Here is a 17,868-nt window from a genome sequence, read left to right on the forward strand (position 1 = left end):
TATTCTATCAATAATATGGCAGTAAGAATGATTTTACATGTAATTGCTTGAAGCTTTGGAACTGCAGTGTATTTGAACTCTGACCCTGGCAGTAGCCAGCTCAGCAAGCTTATGTTTTTCACTAATGATTATCTGCTGGGTCAGGAAATTAAATGTATAAAGCACTGAAAATCTTCTTCTCCTTCCTCTGGGACAATTGGCCTTGTAAATGTTACCAAGATAAGACACAGCTGTTGAGAAAATGTTGCAAGAAGAACAAAGAAGTGTATTACAAGACTGAACCAACTATTGTATTCGAGCAGGCCTGAAACCTTGAAGGAGTAACATTTACAGAAAGACATTATAACTGACCAGGTGCTTTGCAAGGCTGTATTATTCCCAAGGGAAAGCTTTTTAAAAAATATAACATCAGCAATCTTTATGAATAGAATACTGTTAGTAAAAGTGATGTAGATGCCCTGTGACTAACCACGTCAGAAAGGTGGGCACAAACTAGAAAATAGAAACTATAAGAATTGTGTACTTCCTGTATCATGTCAGACAAAATTCTGTACTTGTATGTTTTTTTGCCTCCTGGTGTACACTAGTAAACATTTGCATCTGAGCCTCCTGTGTTCTTATCTTTGTTTTTATTTAACAGTTTGGTCCTTCTTGAATCGGAAACCCTCAGACAGCTACAGATCAGAGTGTACCGGTGGTCGAACACTGCACAGGAGAAGCTACCAAAACGGTTCTTCTTGAAATACAAAGACCTCCGACTGAATTGTCGTTTTGAGAGGCTGGCCACTTTCTGATCTGTGGCCGAAGAGCGGTCTCGAACTAGTCGACTCATGAGGCTCAGGTAGGAAGATATTTGCCTTTTTTCTGTTTTAGATCAGGGACTAGGTTGCAGTAAATACTATTGTCAGAAGATTTGTTATACAGATCAGGGACAAAAGGAAATTACTGTATATTTTGTCAGAGATCAGGGAAACAGAATAAGGTAGGCAGTCATTCTAGATAAACTGTGTAAGGAATTGAAATACCACGTGGTGAAAAAGGGTTGCGTAATATTTTGTTTTAGAAAAAAAAGTCAAAAAGTGAAATCAGGCTCCTCACCTAAGTTCTGCTAAACGCCAAAAAAGTAGTATGAGGAAAAAACGTTGCAGAACACTGCTGGATAGTCAACAATTTAATAAAATCCAAATCCAAGTAAAGGACAGTGCAAATCCAAATTCAGCAGACAATAAAACGATTACAGATGAGCGCTTTCGGGTACAACCCTTCTTCAGATGGATTTGGATTTTATTAAATTGTTGACTATCCAGCAGTGTTCTGCATTGTTTTTTCCTCATACAACATTTTCTTTTAGTATGGGAAATCAGTGCACTAAAACATCGCGAGATCCGGCCCTAACTGAAGATGCAAAATATATGCAATTACAACGGGCTGATAATGTAAGGTATTATACAAAATGGGTTAATAAATACGGATTTGATCGTAAATTAGATAAAATTTCATTAGTTAAACTTTTAAAACAACTTAAATCTGACGCAGAAGGTCAGGCAAAAAAACAACAACGATTAGGCATTCCTCAGGCACACAGGTGGATTGAGGAAGTAAACTGAAGGGAACAAAAAACTAAAAATGCTAAGACGTTATTTTTAGATAAAGAGGATAATAATATAGTAATAGCAATGGCTCCTCCTCCCCCACCCCCTCCAATGCCTTTTTCAGGATATGAATCAGGAGGACAAGCTGGTCCACCTCCACATTATCCTGATGTCACAAGAACACTAAAACCATTTGTTAGAGATCCTATTGAAACTAGGTCCCGGACACGTAAAACACTTGGGGACACAGACTTGTATCAAGTAGGGAGAAACACACTAGAGGAGAGTGAGGAAGAAATCTGTCCACTAATCGAGGTACCAAATCCTCAGGCAGGACAGGAAGGGCAGGACCCAACTCTTCTAGTATACAGACCATGGATAACGGAAGATATTCAGAAAGCTACAGAGGGAATCCCTCATCCAAAAGTTAATTACAAAGTTTTTACAAGATTTACAAGGTATGAGACTAAGTTACCACTTAAATGGGGAAGAAGTAGAAAAGGTAGTTAGACAAATTGTGGGTCCAGACTGGCACATGATTTGTGGCACCTGGAATCCTCGTAATGTAGAGCTTAAACCACTCCCACATAGCGACGCAGAACTAGACAACAGAGTGAAAGGTCTTACAGACCGAATTTCTGAAAAATGGAAACCTAGAGCAGATTGGACTTGCATTAATCAATGCATACAACAAGAGAATGAAACTGTAGATGGGTACTATGGTAGATTATTGGAATGTTTCAATAACCATAGTGGTATGGCTATTCCTGAAAATCAGACACATGATACCTCGTATGAACAGCAACTGAAAAATGTGTTTTTGAAAGGTTGCATTGCACCTATCAGTAGCTTTATTACAAAGCATATGATAGATCATCGAACAAGTAGGCTACAAGCCTTACTTGAATATGCTAGACATGCTGAAAGACACTTTAATAGTAAAAAGAAAAAGAAGACACAAGTCTTCACTGCTGAAGACGGAGCAGAGGTTTTTGTAGTACAGTCCGGTAAAAAGGGTAAGAAAAATGCCCAGGGAAATAAACAATCTGACAAACGGTCAGAAGATTTTGAAGAGAGCAAAAAGAAAGGTGAGTGCTTTAAGTGCGGAAAGAAAGGACATTTAGCAAGGGATTGCAGGCTAAATAAAAAGGTGACTACAGAAAGTAAGGGTGATGAGGACTGACTATATGATAGTGATGAAAGTCAGAAATCATCAGGAAAGGCTAACAAACAAAGGACAAATGTAAATGTAGTAGAAGGAACAGAGGAAGTGCAAGCAGATGTAGAGGATGAAGAAAGTGAAATTTTAGATTTGGCATTACTGAGCTTGGAGCTCTATCTGGCAGACACAAAACCGGAAGTTACACTTCTGGTGGAGGGAAGGGAAGTAAAATTCCTGTGTGACTCAGGAGCATCACGAACTTTGATACACCCCTCCAAGTTACCAGAATATTCTGAATCACCTGATTATATATTAGTAAAAGCAGAAAACGGACAGCTATATAGGGAGCCACTCTCCCATGATATAGCAATAACTGACCCTGTTTCAGGTATGACCCAGAAAAGTAAAATTGTAGTTTCTGCAAAATGTCCAGTAAACCTACTGGGAAGAGACCTTATGCAGATATTTGGCATAGCAGTAGTTCCCACTATGCAGGGTATGGAGGCACAAAGACAAATGGATACTTTCGTGGTGCGACCGGAGGGTGAGACTTTCTACTGGTACAGCCAGGACCTAGTTACAACTGGTCCAGGGGCAGTAACCAAGGAACTGATGAATGTAGCCATCAGTAAGGCCCCCTCCCTTGACACTGACCAACAGCATTTGTTACATTGTACTCTATACTACTGTAGCATGCCAGGACCTGATAAAGAATATGAGCAAGAATTATTAAAAAATCCTGCTAACAGATTAGTATTACGAACCTTGTATTGGGATACTGAGGGAAACAGTGTGGTAAGCTGTTCATTACCTCAGGAATTCATGACACTGTACAAATCTAATCAACTACCGCATGTCAGCTTAACAAAAAACAAGAATATGAAATGGGCGGACTTAGGAGAAAAAGTAACAAGATGGGAAAAACAAACTGAGTTAGAATTATCAGAGTAGAGAATACAAAAACAGAAATTGAATTGGCTAACACAGACACATCCAGCTGTACACTTACAAACTAGTGAAAACAGCTGATTAGCGTTCTTATTAGAAGAAGAAGGAAAAAGCCTTGTGTGACATACCAGAGATTCTTTGGTCAACAGGCAAATAAGATGTAGGACTTATTCGAACAGCAGGACCAGTTACTATTACACCGAAATCAGCATTTAGACCACAAAAAAGACAATACCCCTTGAGGAAAGATGCAGAGCAAGGAATCAAGCCTATAATAGCAGCATTACTCAAGGAAGGAGTACTGGTAGAATCTCTTGATTCACCATGTAATACCCCTCTATTTCCTGTTAAAAAAGCAAACGGGGAATGGCGGATGGTACAGGATTTACAAGCTGTAAACAATGCAATAATACCTAGAGCACCTACAGTGCCAGACCCACACACCTTGTTAAACGATTTAAAGCCGCAACAAAAATATTTCACTGTAGTAGACATAAGCAATGCTTTCTTTTCAGTACTTATACATCCTGATAGCCAGTATTGGTTTGCATTTACATTTCAGGGTAAAAGATATACCTATACTCGGCTACCACAGGGATATTGTGAAAGTCCAACAATATTTGCACAAGAAATGGCAAGCAACCTGGCAGGGTTTACCCCACCAGGAGGTAGTCAGATTCTACTTTATGTAGATGACATTTTGCTAGCAGCCACCACCCAGCATCAATGCAGGGAGGATATGATAGCGTTACTGAAATTTTTAGCAGCACAGGGACATAAAGTAAACAAAAGTAAGTTACAACTTTGGAAAAAACAAGTCAGATGCCTAGGATATGTAATATTCAATGAAGGTAGAATATTAGACGAAGACAGGAAAACAGCAATTTTACAAGCACCTAAACCAGTGACCAAGAAGGAAATGATGTCCTTCTTGGGAACAACTAATTTTTGTCGAAGCTGGATATCAAACTATGCTTTAGAATCTGCTCCACTGGCTGATTTAATATATAAAACACCAATGGCAGCACAAGATATATTACAATGGACACCTGAAGCAGAAACAGCTTTCTGCAGACTAAAACAATTGATAGCTTCTTCATTAGTTTTAGGACTTCCGAATTACCACAAAAGATTCTTTCAGACCGTAGTTGTAAACAGGGATATATGACGTCAGTTCTGACGCAACAGCATGGGGATAAGCAACGCCCCATAGCTTACTATTCATCACAGTTAGACCCAGTGGCACGATCATTGCCTCACTGTGTGCAAGCAGTGGTCACAGCTGCAATAGCAGTACAGGCTTCGGCCTCAGTGGTGTTATTCCACCCTCTCACATTGAGAGTGCCTCATGCAGTTGCGATAACTTTAATGCAAGAGAAAATAGCATATCTTTCTCCTGCTAGACATCTTTTATGTATGACCATCCTGCTGAGCCAACCTCATATGGTGATTGAACGTTGTACAACATTAAACCCGTCAACGTTACTTCCAACTCCTGTGGATGGCACACCGCACAGCTGCCTGCAGGAAATTGAGCAAATAACTTTGCCCAGACAAGACCTCACTGATATGCCCTTAGATGATGCCGAAGTGACATTATACGTGGATGGCTCATGCAGAAAGGGTCCTACAGGGAAAAATCTAGTAGGATATGCAGTAGTCACAGATGCAGAGATCTTAGAAGCTCAACCTTTACAGCATAACCTATCTGCTCAAGCAACAGAACTGATAGCCTTAAAATGGGCTTGCACTCTAGCGAAAGATAAATGTGTAAACATATATACTGACAGTCAGTATGCTTTCTCTACAGTGCATGTTTTTGCACAACAATGGAAAAATAGGGGAATGATAACATCTAATGGCAAACCGATTAATCATGCGCAACTTATTTTGAACTTATTAGATTCCATTCAGTTACCTACTAAAGTAGCTATTTGTAAATGTTTAGCTCATACAAAACAACAGGATAGAATTTCAAAAGGAAATGCAAAAGCTGATGCAGCTGCAAAGCAAGCAGCCTCAGACTCAGAAACTTTACTTTTAACCGAGGAATTACAACCCTCTGAGATTTTAGATCTAGAAATGTTAAAAACAATGCAGACACTAACTACAAAAGCAGAGAAACAGAAATGGGAGAAACGAGGTGCAATCCTCGAAAATGGACTGTATGTCTCCAAAGAGAAAAAAACAATATTACCGTCTAATTTATTTAGATATGCAGCTTTGTTGAGGCATGGGCAGTGCCATGTCTCAACAGGGGGGATGGTACAGTTAGTAAATCAAATATTCCAAACATACGGATTCATAAATTATACAAAAACATTTTGTGCAGCATGCCATATTTGTAACAAACATCATGCGCAAGGGGCATTCAAACCCAAGCAAGGGAGTTTTCCTACACCACCATATCCGTTCCACACTATTTGTATGGATTTCATAGAGTTGAATAAATGTGAAGGGAAAAAATACTGTTTAGTAATTATAGATATGTTTTCCAAATGGGTAGAAGCGTTTCCAACTAAAAATCTGGATGCAGCAACAGTGGCAAAAGCCCTAGTAAAAGAAATAATTCCCAGATTTGGCATACCGGAAAGGATTTATAGTGACAATGGGACACATTTTGTTAATCAGACAATTCACCAGCTTGGGAGAGTCTTTGGAATCTCCTTAAAGAGTCATTGTGCTTACCACCCACAGTCTGCAGGACTGGTGGAAAGGTACAATGGAATTCTAAAAAACAAATTGAGGAAGCTAGTGAGTGAGACACAGAAAAACTGGATTTGCTGTTTGCCTTAGGCACTGCTGAGCATGAGAACAGTTCCAAATGTAAAGGGTTTGACTCCCTTTGAAATGATATTTGGAAGGGCATATTATGTGCCACAGTGGAAAGCTCTCATGCCTGCAGAACTAGAGGCTGACAGCTCATTAGCTAGCTACATGAGAAAACTGTTAACAAATAAAACTGTTTTGCAGTTGAACTCTTTTTCAGATAAAAGGCAGACCAGACCATTAGAAGCAGTGCTGACTCCGGGGACCTGGGTGTGGTTGAAGGTTACAAAGAGGAAGAATTGGGTGAGTCCAAAGTGGGAAGGACCGTACCAGGTACTGTTGGCAATGCCTACTGCAGTCAAAGTTGCTGAGAGGTCGTCCTGGGTCCATCTGACGTACTGTAAACCGGTAAAGAATTTTCAACTTGATAAACATTTTGGGACTGATACACAACAAAGGCAGGATGGCCAAGAGCAAAACGAGTAAAAATACAGATCAACGTCAAAGATGTTGCTTAATCATCTTGTTGACTATGCATTTATTGACCATGATTGTGATGACCTTCCTTTTGTTGTGGTTTTTCCTACATGTAACCACACAAGTGAAAGTGGAGAGACGTGATGAACTGTCAATAGACTGGCATCCAAACTTTAACACATACCTAGCTATGAATCATGTATATGTAGAGACTATGAACATTTCAAATTGCTGGGTTTGTACTGCTATACCAACAGCATATGGAGGACTGTTAATGTCCGCTGTCCTCTTGGGGATAAATGAGACTTGGGAGAATTTACTTTTTGATACAGGATCTATAAGATCACAAGACAAAATTGCATTGTATTTGCCTATTACACAGAAGGGAATTGTATGTTTTTATAAGAATGATACACTTCAAGTGGGTTGGAGTAACTGTAATATAACCATATCTTATGAATGCTACATTAAAGTTAAAGATAGAGGCACTGTTTGTAATACAAATTATGATTCATATTTGAGTTTAATGAAAACAACATTAAGTGATGTACAGAGAAATTCTGTTTTGCATAAACAACTGTCTATTATAGACAAGAAAATGTTTCATTCAGAATTAACCCGCATCAGTACTAAAGTAGAAAACTGTTATTTTGTTTGTGGGAAAAAGGCATACAAATGGCTACCTGAGAATTGGTCTGGCAGTTGTTTTTTGGGTTATCTGGTTCCGGCCATAAGACATACTGTGGAATTACCTCTAGGTAAGATACGATATGTGAGAGATGTAGCTCGTAAACCTGAAGGTCCAATCGGAAAACCTGTAAATCCAGTGGGACAAATCGAAGCTGGTTGGAAAGACCATCATTCCGTAAAAAACAAAGAAAAATTGACTCATATGGACTTGAGTGACAGTGTAATATCCTGGGCTGGAATACTTCCAGCATATGGAGCAGTCAAATTGATCTGGGAGTTGAGAAAGCTGTCGAAACTTCTCGAAGTAATGAGTAATGCAAATTTTTCTGCTCTCGAACTAGTGACTGATGAACTGAATGCAATGAGAACTGTTGTGCTACAAAATTGAATGGCTCTTGACTTCACCCTAGCGGCGAGAGGTGGTACGTGCGCGCTTATCAAAGAAGAATGCTGTGTGTTTATACCAGACAATCGACATGAAATTAATGACCACCTAGAGGTAATACAGCAGGTATCGGCCATGACTGAACCAGGCCCAAACCCACTGACGAACTTTTTTCAGAGTCTGTTTGGTGGGTGGGGTTCTATCTTAATGAACATCTTGATTGCTATTTGTGTTGGTCTGCTCCTATTAGGAGCATGTGTCTGTTGTGGGATTCCCTGCATGAAATGATTAATCAAAGATTTTATTGATATATCTGTAACTGAAACTTTGTACCAAGACATTGAGTTAGAAAAATTAATTTCAGATGAAATTCTTTCCGAAGTATAAACTAAATGACTTACCTGGTTGAAAGTCCTTAAAGGAGAAGGCCAGGGGATGAAATGACATTGTTTATATTTCAGAATAGAATAAAAGTATTAAAAGGGAGAAAATGTTAGAAAAAATATGTATTTGAACATATATAAAGTGCTAGTTAAAAAGCAAATAGTATATAATGCATTTTATTCTATTAATAATATGGCAATAAGAATGATTTTACATGTAATTGCTTGAAGCTTTGGAACTGCAGTGTATTTGAACTCTGACCCTGGCAGTAGCCAGCTCAGCAAGCTTATGTTTTTCACTAATGATTATCTGCTGGGTCAGGAAATCAAATGTATAAAGCATTGAAAATCTTCTTCTCCTTCCTCTGGGACAATTGGCCTTGTAAATGTTACCAAGATAAGACACAGCTGTTGAGAAAATGTTGCAAGAAGAGCAAAGAAGTGTATTACAAGACTGAACCAACTATTGTATTCGAGCAGGCCTGAAACCTTGAAGGAGTAACATTTACAGAAAGACATTATAACTGACCAGGTGCTTTGCAAGGCTGTATTATTCCCAAGGGAAAGCTTTTTTAAAAATCATCAATCTTTATGAATAGAATACTGTTAGTAAAAGTGATGTAGATGCCCTGTGACTAACCACGTCAGAAAGGTGGGCACAAACTAGAAAATAGAAACTATAAGAATTGTGTACTTCCTGTATCATGTCAGACTAAATTCTGTACTTGTATGGTTTTTTGCCTCCTGGTGTACACTAGTAAACTTTTGCATCTGAGCCTCCTGTGTTCTTATCTTTGTTTTTATTTAACACAAATCCAGAAGACAAATATGCTCTCACTTCTAGAAATGATTGAATGGGCCTGATTCCATAAGACTTGCTCTCAGTGTAAGTGACCACTGAGAGCAGGTCTTTTGCAAAATGGCCCCCAGTGTAAGTCTCTTTATAGACGAGTCTTACACAGAACTATGCCACTTATACTGAGAGCAAGTCTTTCTGATTCAGGGCAGACTTACAGCAACTCTTTTGGAAACTGGCCCAATATCTCTGCATTTTCTGAGTGTGCTGGGTTTGAGATGCCTTTAAGAAAAATAACTGAAACATTGTTAAAAAGAACTAGAATGTAGAGCAAGAGAATGTTTAGGAAATGCTTAGTCAGTAACTGAAGCAACTTCACTGAATCATTTTTCTGTTAGTCAATCACATAGTACATGCACATGCTATCAGCATAATATTAGTTCAGTGGATCTATAACAAGATAAAACTGTTGCTTAAGAGTTAAGAACCTTTATTAAATATCAGAGGACACGTGTGTGTGTGTGTGTGTGTGTGTGTGTGTGTGTGTGTGTGTGTGTGTGTGTGCGTGTGTGTGTGTGTGTATATGTATATATATGGATCTACTTGAAAAAAACAAAAGCCCACTTACCCAAAGACAAAAAGACTGAGAAGACAGCATCAAATCTTCATTTAAATGACTCCTCTCATAACTGACAATTTACCCAAGGAAAGGAAGCAGTCAGACAACATTTGGAAGTTTGCCTTTTTCCTCACCATAGTGCAATCTCAGAGTTGGTATAATTAGTTAGGGATTGTGGAATACATGGCCCTCCCACATTATTTATTATTCATTTATTTATTTATTTTACATTTGTTGACTGGGTTTGTCCGACTGAGCTAAGTAGTCCTTTTTCAGCGGAGGCCGGGGGACAAAAACTACACATGTTCTACAGATTTTCATTTACAAAAATAAGTAAACAATCATCAACTCGTTTACAAAAAAAATGGAAAAACAACAGTCCCAAGGATGAAGCAGCAGCAAAAACTAATACAACCCAAACCAGCAGTCTGACCGAACAGTGACGGAAACCACCAGCAGAGTAGCGAAAAACACAGTTTAATATCGCGTTCATCTCAAAAGACTTTTTCAGAATGCAATAAAATGCACACAGCAACATCCGCTTATATATCAAACCAAAATAATTACCTAATAAAACAATCAATTACTTAAAGTGTACTATTAAAAAGAATACAGTCATTTAAAGGCACACATCTAATAACATAACATAGACAGTTCATTTTAAAATCTTCAGTCTTCTGTTCTTCAGAAAACCTTTAATATTCACCAAGTCATTAATACCAGGTTTTTGTCAGCCCCTAACCTGAGCTGCCACATACTTTCTCTTTGTTCCAGTTGGTCCTTATAGAACCCCTCCCCTTATATTTCTAACTACATGTTCCAAAACAGCAAACAAACTTTTTAAAACCACTACATGAAATGGAATGTTTAAATAGAGCATTGTTGATGTTCTTAGTTCTAATACAATAATAGTGATCTTTAATTCTTTTACTAAGTGGTCATGTGGATACACCTACATAAAATTCATTGCACACAGAACAAACAGCAAGATAGACTATGCCACTAGTATTGCAATTGTATACAACATCAATAGAAAGTGTCCTGTTCAAACAATGTAAATCAATATAGGGTCCCTCTAAAATAAAACAACATGAAGAACAAAAACCACATTTATACATCCCCTTACAGCGTCTGCTGTTGTCAGGGGTACTTTTATATATGGAGTCAAATTGCAAACGTTTTTTTTAAAATGTCAGTTTTTGTATACACAAATTTGGGTCCGTCACCTACAACTTGTGTTAATTCGCAATTTCCACATAAGATGCACACTGTGTATGTGAATTGCCACTGAAGTGTAAATAACAGAATACATATTTTCACACAATTTTAAATATTGCATATAAGACCTAATAATGTTACTGCTTTGTTTACAGGAATTAAAAGAGACTATACCAGGGGCATAGGTATAATGACTCAAAAGATAAAATGTGGGGCAAAACTGTATTATAGTTTATTAAAAAAGAATAGACAATTTGAGACCACTTACTGATCCAAAGGGTTTCCTGACAGCCATTGTCAAATGAAAATCAAAACAGAGGGAGTTATTAACCCAAGTTCTTGCATCTCTGACTACATTTTTGTTTTGTCGCTGTGTGTTTCTTAATGTTCATATTGCAGGTTCTGACCACACCCCAACTGTATCTGTGCTCTACACTTATATCTATCTATTGCTTTGATTATCTGTTGTTCTCATTATATTGCCTTATGTCCAGGGTTATTGTGCCTGAAAAGAGTCCTGTACCAGTCCAAAAAAAAAAAAATAGACATTCTAGGAAATTCATTGGTCTAGAATGAGGTTACAGCAGGACATTCATAACTACTGAATAGTAATTGATTCTGTCTGCTCATTAATAAAAACATGAGGTCTGCTTTATTTTAATAATAAGTGGGCATTATTTTCTGAGATTGTGATTATTCAGACATTCTAGTAAAGAGATCGCTACTTTGCTAGATGCTGTTTGATAAACCATAATGTTATGTTGGGATGTAGCATTCCATGCTCAGAATGAGCATGGAAATCTGTTGATTTATCTTAGTAGCAGTGTGTGGATGCACTATTACTTGGTCAGTAACTAAATTTTCTTATGTAGGGTTAATGTGTCTGTCCTTATGCTGCTACTAAATTCTGATTGCTCTAGCTTTTATAGTCCTTTAGACACAATAAACTCTAACTGGGGCTTGTCATGTCATAGTTCTTGTATTCAAAGACATGGCATACTGTAGGAGGTCTGCTACAATAAAAATAACCTATGATCATGTATTATTTAATTAACTGAGCTGATAATGCCCCAGCAAATGGAAAAGCATTTTTTTCATCAGTACGTTTTATATTGCGATCTTAGATTTGCCTTGTCTTAAAAGCTTCTGCTTCAAGGTCCTAATGGTTTTACTCTGCTACAAATGTTAAAGGTAGAGATGAAATCAAAATTTGAAACATCGACTTATAGACTGAAATGCCACTGTTTATACTGGTGGGACTAAAGTGAAATGGTGTACAACCTTTTCACCTTCATCAGTAAATTGATACGAGTTTCACTCCCTTTCGGTTTGTATATCACAAGTTTGAGTGTCAGAACTGATCAAGAAGAAAACATGAACCGGACAAGATAATCAGCTGTTGGGTATAGAAAGATATCAGAAAACACGGGGTCAAGTAAAAACCTGGGTGGGGAAATAGCCTAATGAGGGGCATGTGGTTGTGGGAGTGAACCCCCAATGGGGGTTGGCTTAGCATCCGTAACACCTGATGACTGAGACCAAGCATAAAACATCTACTGCAAAGGACCCAGGAAAAGCAGTTGGTTCTGCTGTGCAATGTTTTGTGACTAAACTGAATTTCTGGCTCACGTGTGGAAACATAAATGCATCAGTGGAACAGTTTTGCAGATACTACTTAGGTGGTGTGCAAGTCTGGCAATCAGGGGTGGGCAGCTACTGATGCAGAATTAAGAGTGTCTCCTTAGGTTAATGGTATTTGATCCCTGAACCCCATGACACATATCCAATGTTACCCAATACCAGCAAACATCTATTTGTTTATCTATTTGTATGTACTTCATGTGTGATATTCTCTAGACATGTCAGTTGTTATTTAACCCACTCTATGTACAGATATTCTCTAACTGTTGATTTTCTTATTATGTTTCACGGTGGTTTTAATTTTGTACTCTTATTTTTATTTTTGATTTTTATTGTAAAATATGTAAGACTTCTGGAGCTTTTCTCCTCGGGTCTCCACTGAAATTGGGCCCCTGGCTCAGTTGTACTAACCCGGGTAACAAATGTCAAATAAATAAATAAATAAATAAAATAAACAGTAAAAACTAAAAGAAAAACATAGCCAAGCTACAGTTTCCAGTGTGTGATATTAAACATTTGGCACATGGGATATGTACAAATAACCCCTAAAGGACATCAGGTGTTCCAAGTATATGGCAGTTCTGAATACCCATGACTTTCTTCTTCTTAAGACTGTTATGGACAAATTCAGACCAATAAAGCCAAGCTCCATTAACTGTGGACATGCATACTTCTGCCTTCATATAATCTCATCAGCACAGCATAAGCAAACTGTTTGACTAAGCTTCAAAAGCACAGGATTGTCATACCCAGCTGATGTCCATAACCATTAGGGTGTCTGCAAAATATCTCAACTAACAAACTAAAAAGGGTCATGCAGACACACCAATCAGTAAAAACTAAAAGAAAAATCTAGCGAAGCTAGAGTTTCCATTGTGTGATTCCTTAAACCTCTTGTATTAGAGGCACATGGGATATATGCAAATAGCCCCTTAAGGACATCAGTAGTTTCAGCTATATAGCAGTTCTGAATGCCCATGGCTTTTTTCTTTTTTAAAATACGAGGGCATACCAGAATACCAGAGAACCGAACAAGTTAATAATAGTAATAATAATAATAATAATAATAATAATAATAATAATAATAATAACTACAACAATAGCAATAATAATAATCTGTACTCCACTTCATTAGCATGTGTATTGTGTTTACTATATTTACTGTTCCAGTCTTTGAGGAGCTTTTCTCCTCTAGGCTCCGCTGGAAATGGGATCCATGCTCAATCAGACTTTCTCGGTAAACAAATGTAAAATAAATAATAAATAAATTATATAATTTACACACATTTGTTAACCAGGTAGGCCCACTTTTCAGGTCTGACAAGGGAGGGACTGATGATCACAGATGTCCAGGAGCTAAACTCATATAGAAAAAAAATGAAATACAGGAAACACTGGTGTCATGTGGTACCAGGTCAATTATTCATTTTAAAGACTTAGGCAATTTTTCCCTTCCTGAAACCTCTACGGATGTCTCAAAAAATGTCTTACTGAGCTCCAAGGTCATATACTTTCTGAAGGCATTTTTCATTATCTTAAGCTGTGCTTGTCTACTGAATAATTTTAATGCATGCTCCAGGCATGCTAATTCTGATTTATATGCATTGGTTACTGTGTGATAAGAAAGGTGTGACCTTAGTTTGTAGGAGAAATCATTTGCAGGATTTCTTTGAGACTGGAGAGGTGAAAGGGGCAGAGATCAGAGCTGGAATAGGAACATCAGCATTTACACTGGGACTGAGTCAGGATATTTGCTGCTTGTTTTGAAACAAGGCAAATGAAAACAAATGGAAACAGCATAGTTTCATCAATAATTCAACTGATGTCATACAACATTGGCTTCAAGCCAACATCTGATAACCCTTTCTGGAATTCTTTTTGACAGCAAATTGCATCTCAGCTCTCATTTTTAGGTAGTGCTAAATTCCACCAGTAACTCTGACAGAGATAATACTGGGAAACCTGCTAATTCATAGAGACAAGCATTATTCAGCAACACATTTAGCAAGCTTGACATTTCCATGCCAGTAGGACAGTTATGAACCTGTGGTTGTTGCTGAATACAAACAGAAGGAAAGTAGCTATCACAATGTCAGCAGTTCAATGTTCAGAACTGCAGGTATTCATACACAGTATGCGAAGCTGTTCTCGTGAGATGGTGCCTTCGATTTATAAGTCAGGAGAGCTGCAACATTAATTTTCAATATTAATTGGCATAACTAGGTAGGCTCACTCAAGTCCGAAAACCCATTTCTTCCTATATATTCATATAAACAGATTTAAAAAACATGGGAAAATGAGTAGAATAAATTAGCTGCTTAAGTTATATTTAGATGTTTGAGAACAGACAACAAAACGCTGTTAGGGCATTATGTTTTCAAGTTTGCAACATGCATGCTTGATAACAAATTAAAAAAAGAAACATTTGGTTTCTAGCTGTCCATATTGCTTCTCAGAAGTTTGTTTCCTTAAATCTGTTCCTTCTCTTCCTGAATTTCCTAAGAAGGAGTTCACGTGAGCTTGTCCTTAAGAGTTTGTACTAAGCAGCTAATGCCAAAACAAGAAATGCTCAGTTCCTTACTTTTTAAATTACTGCAGCCTTTGCTAGCTTCATTCCTTTTTTCTCCCCTAAACAATGGCACTCTTCTGTATTATCCACAGTAAAGGCCAAATAATACACAGGAGGGCGCACTGAAATGGAAATTGTATAATTCATGATGCTAGACAAAACCTGAAAGAGAAAATGAAATGAACTGTAAATGCATTATACTGAATACATAAAATAAAAGATTATACAGTAATTTTTGTATTTATTCTTTGGAATCACATCCCTGAAAGCATTTACAGATGAAAAAAGAAGTCATTTGCCTCATATTTATATTTTCTTTTTGTTGAAAGAGAACTGAATAAGCAAATGGATATCTTTTTTTACAATAAAGATTTGCAAACAGTGCAGATAAAAGAGTCAAATGATAGCAGCTGCTGAGAAAAATGATAATGGATATTGAGAAACGTTAAAAAAATAACAACGTACATCTGTCACATAATTCTGACTAAATGATGATCAGATGCAATACTAATATTTAACGATATGTTGACATGCTTATTATAAAAGTAATAGATTTATCATGAGGCATCCAATGATTTAGCTGTGAAAAGACAATCCAGTGACTATATTCCACTGTTGCTCAACTAACCTACAATGCCAGTTCCTGACTTCACCTTCTAGATATTACTTATGTTAACAAAACAAATTAATAAATGTATAAGAAAGGGTATTGTTGGAAATATGTATTTATCTTAAAGGCTATGGTACACTGGCAACTCCAGGTTCCTTTTTTTGCTGTTGGGGGAATGACATGGACAAAGTTTTTAGCAGGTGGGGCATGTGAAGACCAAAGAAACAAAGAAATGTGTATAACATTTAGAAGATGCAGATGATGCATAGATATAGGGCTGGATTCATAAAACTTTACTGCATTATGCTAATAGAATTTGTAGAATGAGTGGGTTTGAGCAGGGTTTATGCAATTCGGGAAACACATTAACACAACGAGGCTCACTGGAAAACAAGGCACAGCTGATATATATTTTAATGACTGTTTAATTATCTATGCTGTATGCTAAACAAATAAAAAACACTGTGGAATGATTTAGAAATGTTTAATTGATGCTCAGTTGCAACATTCACACATTAGCAATGAACGCAGCCATGTGCTAGCATTCAAGCAGATGAGAAAACAAAAATATGTTAGGGGTTGCAGTAGCAATTGCACACCTGTACTGACAGGTGTGCAATTGCTACTTCAACCCTTAACACATTAGCAATGAATGCAGCCACATGCTAGCGTTCAAGCAGAGAAGAAAACAAAAAATATGTTAGGGATTGCATAGCAATTGCACACCTGTACTGACAGGTAGTTTTTATAGCAGGTGCTGCTGTCACTGGTTCATGATGTCACCATGGAGGTGCCAGGTATATCAGCCGCGCTTAACCTTTCATGCCATCCATGACACTGACATAATGGACAATTACTGAGTGAACAGAGAAACCATACAACAAATAGTGGACATGTGTTGGTCTCATCTGCAGCTCAGTGGGAGCCATAGATTGCATATCCCATTAGATACAGATGCCTATCAGTGACCAATTGGGGAAACAGTGGGGGTATCTCAGGCATCTGGCTTATGAATTCTCCACCAGTTTATCAATGTCATGCTTCAGTATGTGGGGGGGAAATGTATGGTAGCCAATAGCCTAGAACAGAGAGACAACGCTATAGCTCATTTCCCTTCAGTATTGAGGGACACAGACTGTACATGAATTGAAATAAAAGCCCCACCTGGTGAACTGGTAAGGAGGTATATTAACTGCAAAAGGTATCATTCCATCAACTGCCAGGTGGTCTGCTATGCCCAGAGTATCATCTACAGTGTGTGTGTGTGTGTGTGTGTGTGTGTGTGTGTGTGTGTGTGTGTGTGTGTGTGTGTGTGTGTGTGTGTGTGTGTGTAGACCACCCTGCAGTTTCACTGACTCACACATATGGCAGGAATGCGATCTCTATCAATGATGTGTGACAGGTAAATTCCCATATGATCATCTAGTGGGTAATGCTGGATACACCCGAGTATTTTGGTTCATGAACTTAATGAAATATTCACAGGACCCAGTAGAACAAGATTACACCCTTAGCCATTCACAAACCAGAAACATTATACAGCACGTGTTTGGGCTGCTGAATTCATGGTTCTGCTGCCTGGATACACATAATGGAGTCCTGCAATATGATCCCACCATGTATACAAAACTTCTAACTGTTTGTGCCATTCTTTATCATATAACAATGAGGAAGTAGATACAACAGGGTGGCAGGGGCCAGTGACCACAGTTCATGGCACCACAGATGGTGGCAACTGAGACAGACAAGGAGTTAGAGGAGGAGCCAGCAGCAGGAGATGACCACTCCTGATGTAGGCGGGCACAATATGCCATGTGGTGGCAACTGAGACAGACAAGGAGTTAGAGGAGGAGCCAGCAGCAGGAGATGACCACTCCTGATGTAGGCGGGCACAATATGCCATGGCAGTAGCTAAAAGGTGGCAGATTGCACATAGATTTACTACATAATTATACAAGAGCTAAGTAGATACAGAGAAATGAAAATGATGCATACAAAAAATAAAGACT

This window comes from Protopterus annectens, chromosome 4.part0, assembly GCF_019279795.1.
Source record: "Protopterus annectens isolate FY-2018-M chromosome 4.part0, PAN1.0, whole genome shotgun sequence".
Taxonomy (NCBI): domain Eukaryota; kingdom Metazoa; phylum Chordata; order Ceratodontiformes; family Protopteridae; genus Protopterus; species Protopterus annectens.